Source organism: Ambystoma mexicanum, chromosome 7p (assembly GCF_040938575.1).
Source record: "Ambystoma mexicanum isolate Mex_15411 chromosome 7p, UKY_AmexF1_1, whole genome shotgun sequence".
In the NCBI taxonomy this organism is placed as follows: Eukaryota; Metazoa; Chordata; class Amphibia; order Caudata; family Ambystomatidae; genus Ambystoma; species Ambystoma mexicanum.
The window spans coordinates 227,658,807-227,674,355 of NC_090939.1; positions in this window are offsets into that span (position 1 = coordinate 227,658,807).

Below are 15,549 nucleotides of genomic sequence, written 5' to 3' on the forward strand. Positions count from 1 at the left end.
ACCCACTTTGTGGAGGAGATCTGTGTTATCCGCTTTGAAAGAGAAGAATCCCTGGAGGATTCAGGTAAGCAGACCTTCTCTTTCAAAAACGGGGGGATCCCTCCCAAAGAACAATGGGTCCCAAAAGACTCTGAGTGGGACAGGGTAGGTATGGAGACCGACCCAGAACCAGAAACTATTCAACCTCAAACATGTGGGCCACAAAGAAGTGAAACAGAGGGGGTGTCCTTTCTCCAAACAGGTTGTGAGAACTGTTGCCAGGTAACGGGGGACAGCCAAGGAGTTGGGGGAAAAAAAGGATTCCCCAAAAACCCCATTGTGAATTGCAACGTTTTTTTTTACAGATTCCCGACACAGAAAACTGCCCAAGATCACACAGCGTCGGAGTTCAAAATTAAGGAAATGACCACCGGGCTGTCAAATAACTCACACTTTCTTTGCACCTTGGAGGAGAAAGAAGGCTGATTTTATGCACCTGTCAAGCTGCAGGGTCAGTGTGAATTATCAGCTGTGGTGGATAGTGGATTATAAGCTACCCTCCTGTCAAAAGGGACCTTCGACTGACTAAACTCAGGACTTGGGGAGGGGCACCAAATTCCACTTACACCAATTCCTGGACAACTCCAAATTTCAACGGGAATGATATTTATGTAGAAGGGACTGTACATAAAAATTAGATGGCACAGTTGAAACATCCAGTGATCCTTGTGACTCCAGAGGGCACACCTTGTTTACTGGGGAATGATCTGCTGAGGAGTTTATCACCTCTGATCGACTGTATAAACAAGGTCCTCTGGACTCAGACTAACCGGCCTATCAAATTAAAAATGAGTACCAATTATGTAAGCCTGAATGGTACCTGTCACGTAATTGATCAAGGCTCTCAGAATGTAGAATTGCATTTAAAAAATAACCAAGTCCCAGATATCACAGTCATTGCTGTAGGAGAACAGGCTGGTGATGGGAACCCTTCTCCATTCTTGAAAATCAACCATCCTCCCAATTTTAAGTGGCAGTCCACACTGGAAGGGAACATTCTAAAATGTTACCCCAGTCCAATATCAGAAGAAGCCTTGAGTACTGTGAAACCAGACAAGGAAGAATCCTCTCAAAGTCTGACAGACATTCAGAAAAAGGATGAGCAGTTGTTTTTTCCCAATCAGGTAAATGAGGGGGGCGAACTGGTGCTCGCCAGAGTATGCCTGAATAATGGAGAGAGTTTCATCAGCCAAGAATTATTCAGGAAACTCCCAAAAGGTCAGACCATTCCCACATTTAAATTGATTGACAAATGGGAAGTAGGTCTGAAAACCCCAAATTCCAAACATCTCCTGCCTAGCAGGTGCATGCTAAAACTGTCCTTTGTCAACAAAAGCATAGATCATAATTGTTGGTTCGTGAGAGATGTCCATTCTGCCTTTTATCTGGGAAGTCACATTCTCAACTGATTCGCAATCAATTTGGACCTAATTAATAATAAAGCCTTGTCCCGACTGGGGAGTAACCCCATGGGCTTTGACAACATTGAAAAAGCATTCCGCTCAGCTCAATTGCTGCCTTATGCAGTTGAAGTTCAAGTGCGAGAAGAGGTTACCATCCAAAGACAGGTGCAACAATTTACTCTTCCCCTCAAAATTAATCGAGGACAGAACCTCAAATATATATAAATCTAAATTCCCATCTCTGACAAAAAGGTTTATATTTAAATTCGACACCTCTAGTAGCCCTAGAACACAATATCATTCGAATATTGGTGGATAACATTGACCCTCGAAGTATCACATTGGGCGCAGACACCTTTATTGGAATGGCGGTTGTTGCCCAATATTATTCTATTGATTTAGGTAATGAAATCATGGGACAAAATCCCAAACAACTGTTTCGACAGCAGCAATGGTATTCCTCCAGAAAATATTTTTATTGGGCAGAGGGGGAATTTACTGGTGTGCTCTGTGACATTAGGAGGGAGGAGGTAGTGTTCAGAGTCAAGTATCACTACATTGAATCCCCTGTCCAGGTCAACACCATCAAAAGAGTTCTCTCCACCTAACGGGAGGATAACACTGAAATTTCCAAGCCCGAGGACTTTCCAGGTTTCAAGCAGATGTTCGAGGAAAGGATCAATCTTGCTGATCCCTGCGAGACCGAGGAGCAAAGACAAAAGCTAAAACAGGTCTTCCTGGAATTCCAAGATATATTTTCAGTAGACTCATATGACTGTGGACGCACATCCATTAATTCAACCACCATTCCCACGGACTCCGAGATGGCTCCATTATTGTGAAACAATACCGGTTAACTCTCGCAATCATGCAATCACTCACGGAGATGATTAAGAATTTAGAATCCCGTGGGATAATTTGTCTAATCCACAGTACCTTCAACAACCCATTACTGGGGATCCTTAAACCAAACGGCCAATGGAGACTATGTGCAGACCTGAGGGAGTTGAACAAACAGGCCCACATGTCAAGATGGCTCCTTCCCTACATCGATCAGGGACTGGCCCAGATGCAAGGGTCAAAGGTATACACCGCCATTGACCTGACCAATGGTTACTGGACAGTACCCGTGAGTAGAGAAGACCAGCACAAGCTTGCCTTTACCTTTGGGGTGCAGCAGTACACGTGGACCCCGAAACCCCTTTGAATACATAAACTCTGGCAATGAGTTCAACATCTTCCTACATAACACCATGCCGGATTTGGGTGAAAGGGGAAACCTGGCCTATGTGGACGATGTTTTGATCTAGAGCTCAAGTGTGGAGGAAGATATAGCAGAAATCTGCTATGTTCTAACCCAGTTACAGAAGGCTGGAGCAAAACTGTCCTTTCAGAAGGCACAGTAGTGTAAGACCCGAGTGAACTTCTTAGGGCACGAGATCACACCTGAGTGTCTTAATCCCCAGGCGAAGAAGGTGGAAGCCTTATTGAAATGAAAAGACCCTACCACTCTGTGAGAATTAAGAAGCCTTCTTGGACTTACTAATTATAGTTGAAAGTTCACTGAAGACTATGCAGAAATCACTCGACCGAGGCGTGGTTCTCAGATACTTGCCTAACAGTGGTATTGTACCAAAAGCATGACAAGGTCAACAAAGTCATCTCACATGCGAGCAAGACTTTGTCCTGTGTGGAGGAAAAATTCAATGAGTGCGAGAAGGCATACTGGCATCGGTGTGGGCACTGAAAAATGACCGCCCATTCATACAGGGTGATCATTTTGTGCCTTGTGCTTAAATTTAATACAATTAGAATGTTACAGATTATGTGTCACTAAATCCAATGCAGCTTTTGCCCGCATCCCCAGAGATTATTTATAAATAAAGTTTATCTGTGTACATGGCTTTTTAGCCCATCTCTAATTTTCTGCCCAGACATGGAAACAAGCACTCAGCTCTGTCTGGGATTTACCATATAGAAGTTTGAGATATGCACATATTGTAGTCAAATCCAGTCCAAACAATAACTTCTTGGTGTGGCTAACCAGCTACATTTCTCTGGTCCAGCTCATTCTAGAGAGAACATTTCTCTGGTCTTCCCTGACTCTACTACAAGCAGATTCGACGACTGATGGAGCCAATATGCTTAGGCCTGGAGCTAGAAAGCTCTGCAATGTCCTTTATGCCCAATTCCATTGTGTTGGGACCTACTGCAGCTCCCTGGAAGAGCGATAATTGCAAGAGCATTCGAAATATCAGAGAAACCTATTATAGAGTCTTGAGCATAGATAATTCAGATATTCCACAAAACTTCACCCTGTGAAGGCCAATGGAATGTCTTTGTGTGGTATATTTTGAAGTGGAACTATCTTGAGTCGGCTTACTCTCCAGCTGAAGGCCACAGGAGATTCCTCTGTGAGCACCAGTCAGAAAGTAATCACCTCATCCTAGCAACTTCAGGGATAAAATCAGACACACCAAACACTGATGGACTAGGCAATAAGGTGATGAGAGCATATGTCATCACTTCTGTTTTGTGGCTTCACTTTCTGTCTGTAACATTGCCTCCTGCTGCCATCTTGGATCAGTGCCATCACTTTATGTGGCCATCTTGGATCAGTGCCATCACTTCCACGGCCATCTTGAATCAGTGTAATCACTACAAGCAGCCATCTTGGATCGGTGACGTCACTTTCTGTGGATATCCTGCATAAAGTGACATCATTTCCTGTGACCATCTTGTGTTATATCACTCCTCACACAAATCTATCCACGGTAAGGCAGCACTGTATCTATCCTCCTATACACAACTCTACAAGCCTTCTCATCATCTTCCGCTCTGCCTCCTCCACTACCCTTGTGGCACCTTGCTGTTTATGTGCTTCCTTATGCTCTTTCCCTCTTCTTGCTCTGCTTGCATGGAATTCTCTTCCACAGTTCATCCCGGAAGCAATCCACACCGATTTATTCAAAACCAAACTAAATGCCTACCTCCTCACCTCCGAGTTGCCCACTTAACGTACCTCTCTTCTGCCTTCTAGCTAACATTTTTCCCTCACTTCTAACCTGCCTCTATCCCTCACTTTATCTGCCTCCACTCTAGCACTTCATCCTTCATGATCATATCCCGAGCACAGCCGGCTGTACCGCCTACCTACACTAAAAAATGCCTAATGCTGGTTGTCCTTTATGTATTGTCCCCGGTGACTGTTCCATTTACTCCCATTGACAACCTGGTCAGAACGTCACTAGAACTCACCCCAGTGTAAGAAGCTAACTGTTTCCCGTTAAATCTGATTTATCCATTGTACATTATTTTGTGATCAAAAGAGCATTGATCTTCCCTGCATATATAAATAAATAAATGTATCTCTGGCCCATCACCCTACAGTTAAAGCATAGTATGACATCTTCTGAAAAACATCTCATATCACTGATGCAGTTTCAGATGCATCAAGTGCCAAAATGCCATCACTCATGTGACGTGTACATTGCCTCCCCAGCGAGAAAACAAACGAATAGCTCTTTTCTCTATTTTCAGATCAAGGTGCTTTGTTGAGCACCAGCATGTCACCTGTTGGCCTGGTGTCCTCTACAGGGTTTAATCCGGCACTAGATCTGAGGGGCTTGATAAGCCGTTTGAACTATGCGGTTCCATCGAGCTTCTATCCAAAGAAACCTTTCACAGGTGCTGCAGTCGAACTTCATCAGTACATTAACCTGTTGTTGTTTATCAAATCCTTCAAGGCCTGGCACGCCTTTTAGGGTTGGTTCGTATCAGTGTTTCTGGTGTTTCCATGCATCCTGCGTAGTTTCAAAGAATGGCATTCAATTTGAATGTGTGCTAGCATGTTATTGTACCTACGTATAGCTTGAAACTACAGTGCTCTGCCAGATTTTAGCTTCTAGTTTGTGCTGTTTCTAAACCTTATATTTAAAACTATAAATGACATTTTTTTTTATTCTGAGTTTGGTGTTCAAGGTGGACCAGTTCCCTCTGGGTGGTAAGGTTTTGCAACCTCCCACTTCAACTAAACGTGATTTATCAGGGAGCACCTGGTTATTCAGGGTGATCAGATTTTGTAACCTTCCATAACGATGGGAGGCGAACGTCAAGCCATGTGACATTTTCTCTGGTTTGTCCCCTTTCTCTTGCAATATGTTTTATATGTTTTTTTATTACTCAGACTTCCAGTTTTGAGCCCCAAAAATACAAGTGGAGCCTGCCTGCTCACCCTGGAAAAAACAGGAACATTAGTAAATACGCTTGGCTCACCAGGGACAGGTGGTATCTGTCTCAGCTTCACAGAGTCAAGCAGAAAAGAGCCTGGCACTGGGGAGAAAAATATGTGTTTAACACATCTCATTGTCTGCTGTGCATCTGAATGCCAAGCTCTTTATGTGCACCATGGATGCCGGCAGGTAGACGGTGAGCAAGCTATTGTCAAACAATGACTACAAACAGGTGAATTTGTCACGGTTTTGTTTTGTTATGTGTCACAGTTGCAAACCTCAGATGATATTTTCTTAACACTGCCAATGCGTTACATTCCGGTGCTGGTAGTGTTTCATTGTGGGTGGGGGAAAGAAATCTACAATCATGCTTTTTTTGCTTAACATAATATTTAACTATATGTCTGGTTGGAATTATTGTAGCTCTTTAATGTCATACATTAACATATATTTGTGTCAACTAGATCTGATAAGTAAGTGGTTAGGTGTCTAACGTGCAGACTAGGCTAACATCCTGTCTTCACCACTGTAGAGTAACCCCTCAAAGCTCACACTAGAAAAAATGCAACCCACTAGGGAAAAAGGCCCAGCACACCTCTTGCAGGGAGAACAAGGTTTATTCTCATATAAATACAAGTACGGGCCAGCAAAGAACTCTGCTGGCACATAACGCTCTGACATAAACAGCATGAACAATGGGTTATAAAGGCACACAGCGTCACAAGTACTGGACATCACATAGGTTATAACTCCAGGTAGCTGGTTGGTTCGACCCTACACACATATAGCTTGCGCCATACGGGATGCCAGGCGATTGGTCCCAGCATATTCTGTCCATCTTTTTCCAAGTGGGGATCTTCTTCCGTCATGAAGCGCGAAGATTCTAATTGGCAATTTGGTTAGACAATTCATTATTTCATAGTTCTACAGTGCACCTGCTACCAATGATATGAGCGAGGGGGATACTTTTGAGGTTGCGATAAGGTCTCAGAACTACATGTACCCTTGCTCCTTCCCCAGACATGTCAACGCCACCACAACTTTCCCACCCATGGCATACATTTATTGCCTTCTCTCCTGGCACCTCACAGCACAAATTACATGAACTAATGGAGGGGGCAGCCCGGCCCTACTCTTCCATCTTTCTCATCGATTGGTCATTTTACAGTTTTATGGCCATGCATCTTGGGCTGGTCAGTGTACTCAAATGTTTGTGTCTGCGGCTTAGGCGTCTCGTGTTGTTATAATTTATAGATCTGGACAGTGAAGGCCTAAAGCCCTCACCCCCCTTTCTCTTGGGATAACTCTTCCAAGACCCATTCCGGCCATCTATTTGCCTTGCAAGGCACACTCCTTCTGGGTTGCATGCACTTCTGATAAGACACAATAAAGAAGTGTGTGTGTGTGTGTGTGTGTGTGTATGTGTGTGTGTGTATTCAAGAAATTAACCTTCTGCAGAGCAACTAGGGCTGCGAGCATAGAACGCACACACAGCCTTCTAACCCTCAGGACTGGATGTAAGTGTACTGGCATAGCTGTGGCACTAGGCCTCAATTTCAATTGGTGTCTAATTTCTAAAATAGAGTTTCCTTACACATGAGATACTACTGCCGAAGTGCACTATATTTCCCCTACAATTCAGCTTTTATGGGTGATCCTCATCCCCCCTCCATTCTCCTAACTCCCCCACGACATCCCCTTATACAATCGTCTCATCCTAAATCACAGAGGGACCTGGGCCTTCCGTTCCTGCTTCCCAACATCACTTGAGTAAAGTGTGTGATCCTGACAAATCATCTGTCAATGTAGTATTCACACAAATGAGGTTCTCAGGTATGGGTTTTAAGTTATACATTCTGGGAAAGCAGGTTACCAGCTATGGTGTGTGTGTTGTGGGGGTGGAGAGGCAGAACACTGGGTATGGGTTCTACATTATAGGACACAGTGGCTGGACAACTGCCGTAGGCCTTGTGTTGTGGGGGTGGGGTTTAGAAAGGCAGGTTGCCAGGTATGCATCTTTTGCAGACTTGGCTCTCTTTTGGTTGTTAGAGCAAATCCAAACTGAGTGTGTGCGTGCGTGTGCGCATGTGCACGTGTGCCTGTGTGTGTGTAGAGCAAATCCAAAGTGTGTGTGTCCGTATGTGTGCATGTGTAGAGCAAATCCAAAGTGTGTGTGTGTGTGTGTGTGTATGTGTGTGTCGTGAGAGTATGGGGCCAGGTTCAGTCTGTTTGGTTATAACAGGTAATTAAAACTCTCTCAAGCTTTACCTATTTAATATATCTTTTTGAATATCATGCACAACTTCTGCCAGTGTGATTCCGCACACACCTAACTACACACAATGGATATGCCCTTTACCGCGTTTGTTAATATTGTGTATGGGTCTACAATCAATATGTATAAAGGATTATGGAAAGGAGACATGGGTCGAGAGCATGGCTAGAAATAGTTATGAAATGTATTAAAATAATACAAGTTGCATGGCCTGCAACACAGATGTGAACATTTTAAAGATTTGGACCACCCAGCTAGCACGTCAACCTTACAACATTAGATGTGGAAGGCGCCCAATTTGCCAGCTTCCACAGGCCTTCTGATTAGTGGCTGCGTCGTCAGCGGTTGATTGGTTTGTTTTGCTTTGTTACCTGTGGTTAAGGTTGGGTTCTCAGCCTTGGATCTCAGATCCTTGGAATCTCGTGGATTTACACGCATTAGGCTTCATTGCATTTCCACAGCCACAAACCAGACCCCAAAACATGGCTAAGAAGCTGCAGGCTACACGTCTCTGATATTTTAATAAACACTCGTCCCGAGACTGTGTTTATGGTGGTCTTGATAATTATACGCCACTTTTCTTTGACTTCACAAGGTTGAATAGTGTCATCTGGATGTGATATCTTGCAATGTCTGTCGTTTCTTTCCCTCGTGTTTACAGCTTTTGAACTGTGGTGGCCATCAGGAAGGCACAAGCCTGATACGATGATCTGGGGTCAAGAGTTTTGTTCTCTCTGTTCCACACTACAGCCTTGTTATCAATGTTGTCAAATGGTGTAGTGTGCATTGTGATGTGCACAGCCATTCAATATTGATTTGTTAGAGAAAATCGCATTCTCTTTTGCTGAGACTGTGTAACGTTTTCAGTACTCAGGGCAAAACCTTAGCACATCTACAAACCTGTGCATATGGTGTCCCGGGATATTGATGTTTGTTTCAATAAATTGTCCCCGGAAGAATCAGAAAAGGAATTGCTTTGGATGACAGTGTATTTAAGGAAACACTAGCCGCTCGGTACATGGAGTTTTACTATAAGTGAGCGCTCCATGACCAAATAGGTAACTGTGTCCCACATGCAGGGCATGCTAACCTATTTGGTCCTGGAGCGCTCCGCTGCATTACGATTTTGAAATTCTCAGCCAGCTTGATAGATTAATCAGAATTTAATTTACATACCTTTTTTGGCCAGTAATCTATTCAGAAAAGTAGCCATCTCAGGCTAGAAATCCGCTAGTTAGAGGTGTGTATTGGCTATCCTGTTCCAGGGCTATCACGATTACGTGGTGGACAGGATACGCGGCCCTGAATGCCAGACCCATGCAGGATAACGCATCTGTAGTGATTTGACCGAAGCGCCATAACCAATGATTTGCTGGACAATACCAGCTTTATAATGCAACCCCTGGGTTCTCCTGATCAAGGAGATAATATACCTAGACAATATCATCTCTGATCACGGATAGACATTTAGGGCCTAATTCACAGAGCGTTTTCCACTGGGATTGTGCCATTATAAAAAGCTTCTGTGAATCAGACCCTTAGTTTATCTAAATAAATGTTTGCACTCGATTACCACCGTATCCCATCTCTCGAATGCCCACATGATGAAGTTCACTGCCTGGTTCTGAAAACAAGAAAGATAGTAAATGAGGGATACGGGTGCCACTCCAAACCAGTGGATGTTAGGCCCAGGGGGCTATGGGGAGTAGCCCCTAGCCACCCCACCTTGTTCCCCATCACATGGCCGGGGGGAAATCACATTGCATACCACAGGCCAGTCTTGGTGGTTCAGACCTTCCCATCCGATTGGTCAAGGAGGTCAGTTTAGCCCTGAAAGCCTTGGCCCTGCCAAGACGCTTTTGGGTCCCGACAAGATAATACTGGTGCAGACCATCCCCAATTATAGAGCCTGAAGTTCTGCTGAATTAGACCAAAAACAATGGCATGGAAATGGAAGGTTTTCCCTTTAAGGAAACTGGTTTCTCTTCACTCAGCGATGTTAGCAGCTTCATCCACTAACTCAAAGGTCATTTCGAAAAAGAGTTGAGGGGCCCACAGTACACTCTGCCATCCCATGGGTTCCATGTCATTTCAACTAAGTACATTTCTTCAATGCAATTTACTTTGTTGAAATTACTTCGAAAAAACACTTTGAAATGCTTCTTTTGTTGGGGGCCAGAGGGGGGTACCCCCCGAAATGCCCCCCTTCCCCTCCACTTTAACTCCTGCTCCAACCTACTCCTCACACCCCTTGTTCCCTTACCCCACAAACATATTTACATTTCAAAGTTTTTTCGAAGTAATTCCCATAAAGTAAATTACATCGAAGCAAGGGGCACCATTCCATGGATACAATGTTGCCAGTTTGCGACTTCCCAAATGCTGAGAGTTCAGTGCAGAATTAAGTGTCTCAGAGGCATTGTATCCAGGCAAGAAACTGTCCTGCTGGGGATACGGTGTTATCATTTCCAAGCACACTCAATGAAACTAAGTGCTCCAGACGCTCACCCAACCATTAAACCACATGCTAGGAACATCCAATGAGCTCAACACTTGGGAGTGTCAGGGGAGAAAAATGAAAACCCTAGATGGCTGATAGGCCAATTATGGACGTGGCCCCGCTCCTTGAGTCCAAAACAGCCTTACTAGAAGGCCCACAATGGGTCGGAGGGAACACGCTTTAAAACCATCAGAGTGTTGTAGGAGAGGTTTGTGGCGAGTGGCAAGATAGTGGTGGAGTGTAATAAAAGGAGTAGTTGGGAGGTTCTGGAGGTGAGACCGAATAAAGAGACTGGAGGAACTTCAGAGGAGGACATGGGAGACAGACAGAGTAGGAGGCGGTAGTGACAACATAGGGGGAGCTGTTAGGACATGTGGAGGAGGTGGGAGTAATAACGGAGCAGGTGGTCACAAGAGTGGAGGTTATCGGAATAGAAGGAGTACCAGATACTGACAGGGAGAAAAGAGACTAGAGAGCACCCTGTAAAAAAAACAAACACATAGATATGAGGTGGTCAGGTTGTCCCAAGGCAGTTTGAGGAACAAGATCCTGGCAGGGAGGATAAAGAAAAGCTAGGCCATCAGGGAGAAGACCACAAAACATAGAGAAATGGGACCCCAGAATCGAGTACAGGTAAAGTGGCAATAGACAACAACCTTTGGACACTTCCCCACTCCATCAAAGATGTTGCGGCTGTCCCATAAAATGATTGAAGAGACTCTGCTACTGACAGACAGACTCCTCATCTTTGAGGAAGGCGGTCAGAAGGAAAGATCATGAAACCCCAGGAAACTCACACCGCCACATTAGAAGGTGAGACGTTATCACACCTGGTGTGATAGACATGCTTTTTGGCTTTTCTTATCACCCTGTTTTGTTGATTTATACACCTAATAAAAAGGCTCTGAAGAATACTCCTGGAGTGCACACTTCTGTGCATCCTGCAGGGCCTCCTGACACCCCTATCGAGACCAACCATAAATGTCATATTACTGTTATCCTGTTTAAATAGGGAGATGTTTCTCATTCCTGCTGCACTTATTGTGCTGACAATGATAATTTGTGGGGAGAAATTAGATACGTGGTGTAATGGGAAACATCTAGATCAAGAATTATGGGTCTCAAGCTTTTACTTCTGATATGTTGAGCTCTAGAATCATGAAACACACCATGAGGTACTTCTGGATTTGTGTGCATTTTGTCTCCTTCAAGTAAGCTGTAAGATAAGAACTGGACTCTGACTGTGGCATAGTGGCTCTGCCTGCAGTGCTTCCATGACATGGCCTGCAGCCATGCCCTTTGCCATGTGCTAGGCCCAGCCGGTCTGGCTGCAATACCCCAGGGGCGAGTTGCCCGGGCATGGAAGATGATACCCCTACCCATAGTGTCCGCAGTGTAGGGAGAGGTCAGAATCAGGGTATGTGTGCAATGCCCTGTATGCAGGGAATGGTCCACATTCATAGAATGCAGGCACTATGCAGAGGGTAATGTGACACTGGCTGCACTGCCCACATTTAATGCCCTACAGCCATGCTTTGCAAGTAACAGGCCCAGGCCATTGCCTTTAACCATGCCCCAGGCAAAATGTTTCTGCCAGCATAGTTCACAAGGCATGGCCGGCACTGTACCACTCGGTGTGGCCTTAGAGAGTGGACGAGAAAATGATTTTAGAGGTGGTTTTTGGTCAGTGTTTGTCTACAAATGTGTTTGAATTATTTGTGTATGATTGTATGAGTGGATGTGTGCATGGTGAGTTTTGCATAATGTTTCCGGGACTTTGCATGGCAAAAATACACTTTGCACAGTTCCATGAATCAGGGTTTGTGTCAGCAGTGCAAAGTCACTTTTCAGCAGTGCAAAGTCACTTTGAACTAGGCAAATATTCCATGAATCGGGCCCTTAGTCTTTTTAAATCTCATTTTTATAACATGTTTTATGGATATGTGACCTTTTTTTTTGGCTACATGGTGGCATGTTCTGATGAATTTCTATTAGATCCTACTAATGGTAAGAAATGTGTATATCGTATTAGCTTATGTTTGTATTTGTATGTGTGTGTAGTTCTATGTGATTTTATATTCTTACCCTGCTTGTTTCTGTGTTTCTTGTTCTTGTAAATAAATAATGATGTCTACTATGTTTACAGCATAGAAATCATGGCATAGGCCCATGTTGTTCAATCGTATCACCTGGTGCTTGGCTCATAAACCATAGATTTGCATACATTGCCCAAGTGCTTGGATAGCTATCCAGTCTGCCATCTTTTACCTTCATTTCACGTGGGAGTCCTTCCACATGCCAGGTATTGCTGTCAGCCATTATATTCCCTGTCAATCCACTCTAATGCAACATATTGCTGTTGCACGGCCAGATATTCCCAACATATGACTACATGTTGCCTCCATACATTCAGGAAATCCCATTGTACGCCCAGGTCCTCCTCTCTTATGTCATATATTGCCATGATATGCCCGTGTACCACCATCATCACAATAACTTTATTCTGGTTGATCACCATAAAAGTTCAAATTAATAAATTAATCTTTATACACTGGCAATAATAAAAGCAAAAGCACATATTCACATGAATTGATGGATACATGTTAGTTTAAAAAAAATACTTTAAACATTTTTAAAACCATGATATGGGTGTTCATACGGGTGGTACATTGTTCGTGGCTCTCTCTCTCCTCCACCATACCCCACTGACATAGCTGGATACAGTGAAGATTACATCAACAGAGTTTGCAAGTTTACGTAGTTCTCTGTCAGCCGCCTTAGTATGTATGCCTGTGCTTGCCAAACATGGTTTTAAATATTGCTCCTTATAGCCATATATGCAGGGTGCTGGAATAGAAAATGCCGTATAGTTTAGATTTCCCCGGGGCAGAATGGACAATAGGCAAAATAGCTATTATACCATCTGCTGAACAAGGATCTCTGATTTGGGGAATCAATTAGAGAAAGATAATGTTTCATTGTATCATCGCGTTTTATTGAGGGATACATGTAACCAGTTAATAAACACAGGCATTTCTCTATGTACAGTCCCCTAATGTAATCTGTGTGCGCATTGACAACGGTTGTATACTAATTGACCTTTTCACAATTGACCTCGGGAGAATATACCTAATTTAGAAGGTCAATTAGGACATATATGCGGGGGGAAACCCCCCGCAACCCCTCCACCAATCCAATACCCCCTGCAATCACCCACCCAATCCCCTTATTTTATTTATATTACAAAACCAACCCAACACATATATAAAATAACTAAAATAATATAAAGGTCAATTGTGCAGAAGGTCAATTAGGACCACTATAATTAGGTCAATTGTGCAAAAGGTCAATTGTAAAAGATCAATTTGGGTAATACCTTGACGACTACTCGGCTGCTCAGGCAGGTGATTTGACCAAAATTCTTCAAGCCCGAAGAGTCCCAAAAAGAACTATTGTATCTAAACCATGGAAGCATCAACACATATTGGTAGTTTAAAAAGTGTCTGAGAGCGGATCTGTATCTAACAAGCCATTAGCCCAAATACGCACCCAGAACCACAGTGGTTTCAAACCTATTTTTCATTTGCTCACTGATTTCTGAAATATAAAGATGACTCTGTACTGTTTATCTGCGTGTATTGAAATTTGAACTTTTCTATGATCACATTTTATCTAAATCTTATGTTAGCAGTATTTTTATGAGTGTTTCGTGCTTGAATCCCAGGTTTTACGACCCGTGAAAACACGGGAATGAACCGCACTCCAGTGACCATAGAAGATGTGGTAAAGGTGGAGGATAAAATTAAGTTTATTCAAAGCTAAAATGCCTCAGGGAGGCAGGATAAAACCTGTTTACATTCATTACATGTAGGTGGTACTTTGTCTGCCTTATGACTATCTGTCGACTGAAGGTATTGATGAGGATGAGGATTTTTTGCATTAAGACCAAGTTACATATGCAAGGGAATGTTAGACGTATTCTCAGGGAGCCACAGAAGTCTTTTAAGAAAATTGTTTTTTGGCCACTAACATGTTTTGGGTTTTACAGTGGCCCCATAATTCTACCCCATAAATACCTCCAGGAACCGCCTGAGCTCTATAAACTTCCAACGCAGGAGGGAGTATATTACTACCATAAGCTTTGGAAACGCGCAGAATTCAATTGCACTTGATTCCTAGTGCTATATTGGCTCTGTCGATGTGTTTGTGCCATTTTCCATCCCCCCCGAGATCCTTAATCCATCCGAGGTAATCCAAATAAAAATCCTCTGTAAATGACCCATCTATTGTAAGCTTGGTAGTTGTGTACAGGCCATTGACGTTGCCACACCTCATGGATTTCGTTGTGTCTTTATTAATTACAAGCCTGTGCCTGTCACATAAGTTGGCAAACTGTCCTGTACATTTTGCAAGACCTGATGGGGATCTAGATGTAAGGACTACATCATCCGCGAACATTAATATGTTAATTTGTTCACCTCCCACAGTGGGGGCATCAAAGATATTAGCAGATAGTTCTTTCACCATACAATCAAAGAACAAATTAAAAAGGGTGGGCGCTAGTATGCAACCGTGTCTGACTCCCTTTTGGGTAGGGAAAGGTTCAGTTTGCTCCCCTCTTTGGCCCCCCTAACCGTGGCCGTTGCATTTGATAAAAGACCATAATTAGACCCAATAATGGAGGTTGTACACCTTTTACCATTAGGGCACGCCAACATTTGCTTCTTGTGACGCTAACAAAGGCTGCCTTAAGATCAACAAAAATCAGATAAATGTGGCCCCCCTTGATGGAAATATATTTATTCAGTGTAAGTACCTGTCTAAATGGCTGAACTAAATTGCTGGTTCCTTTGGAGGAACCTGCCTGTAGATGTCTCTGGGTGTTGCTATCAGTAACTCAGTTCTACAATTTGCTTAATAATATCTTCCCAAAGATGTTGCTACTGGTATCAAGCAACAAGAGTGGTCGATAATTCCCTGGTACACCGGCATCCCCTTTTTTGTAAATTGGCACTTTGCCATGTTAGTGGTTTGATACCTGATTTTAAAATAGTATCAAACAATACCAATAAGTACGGAGCCCATACTATGGGTTTACTC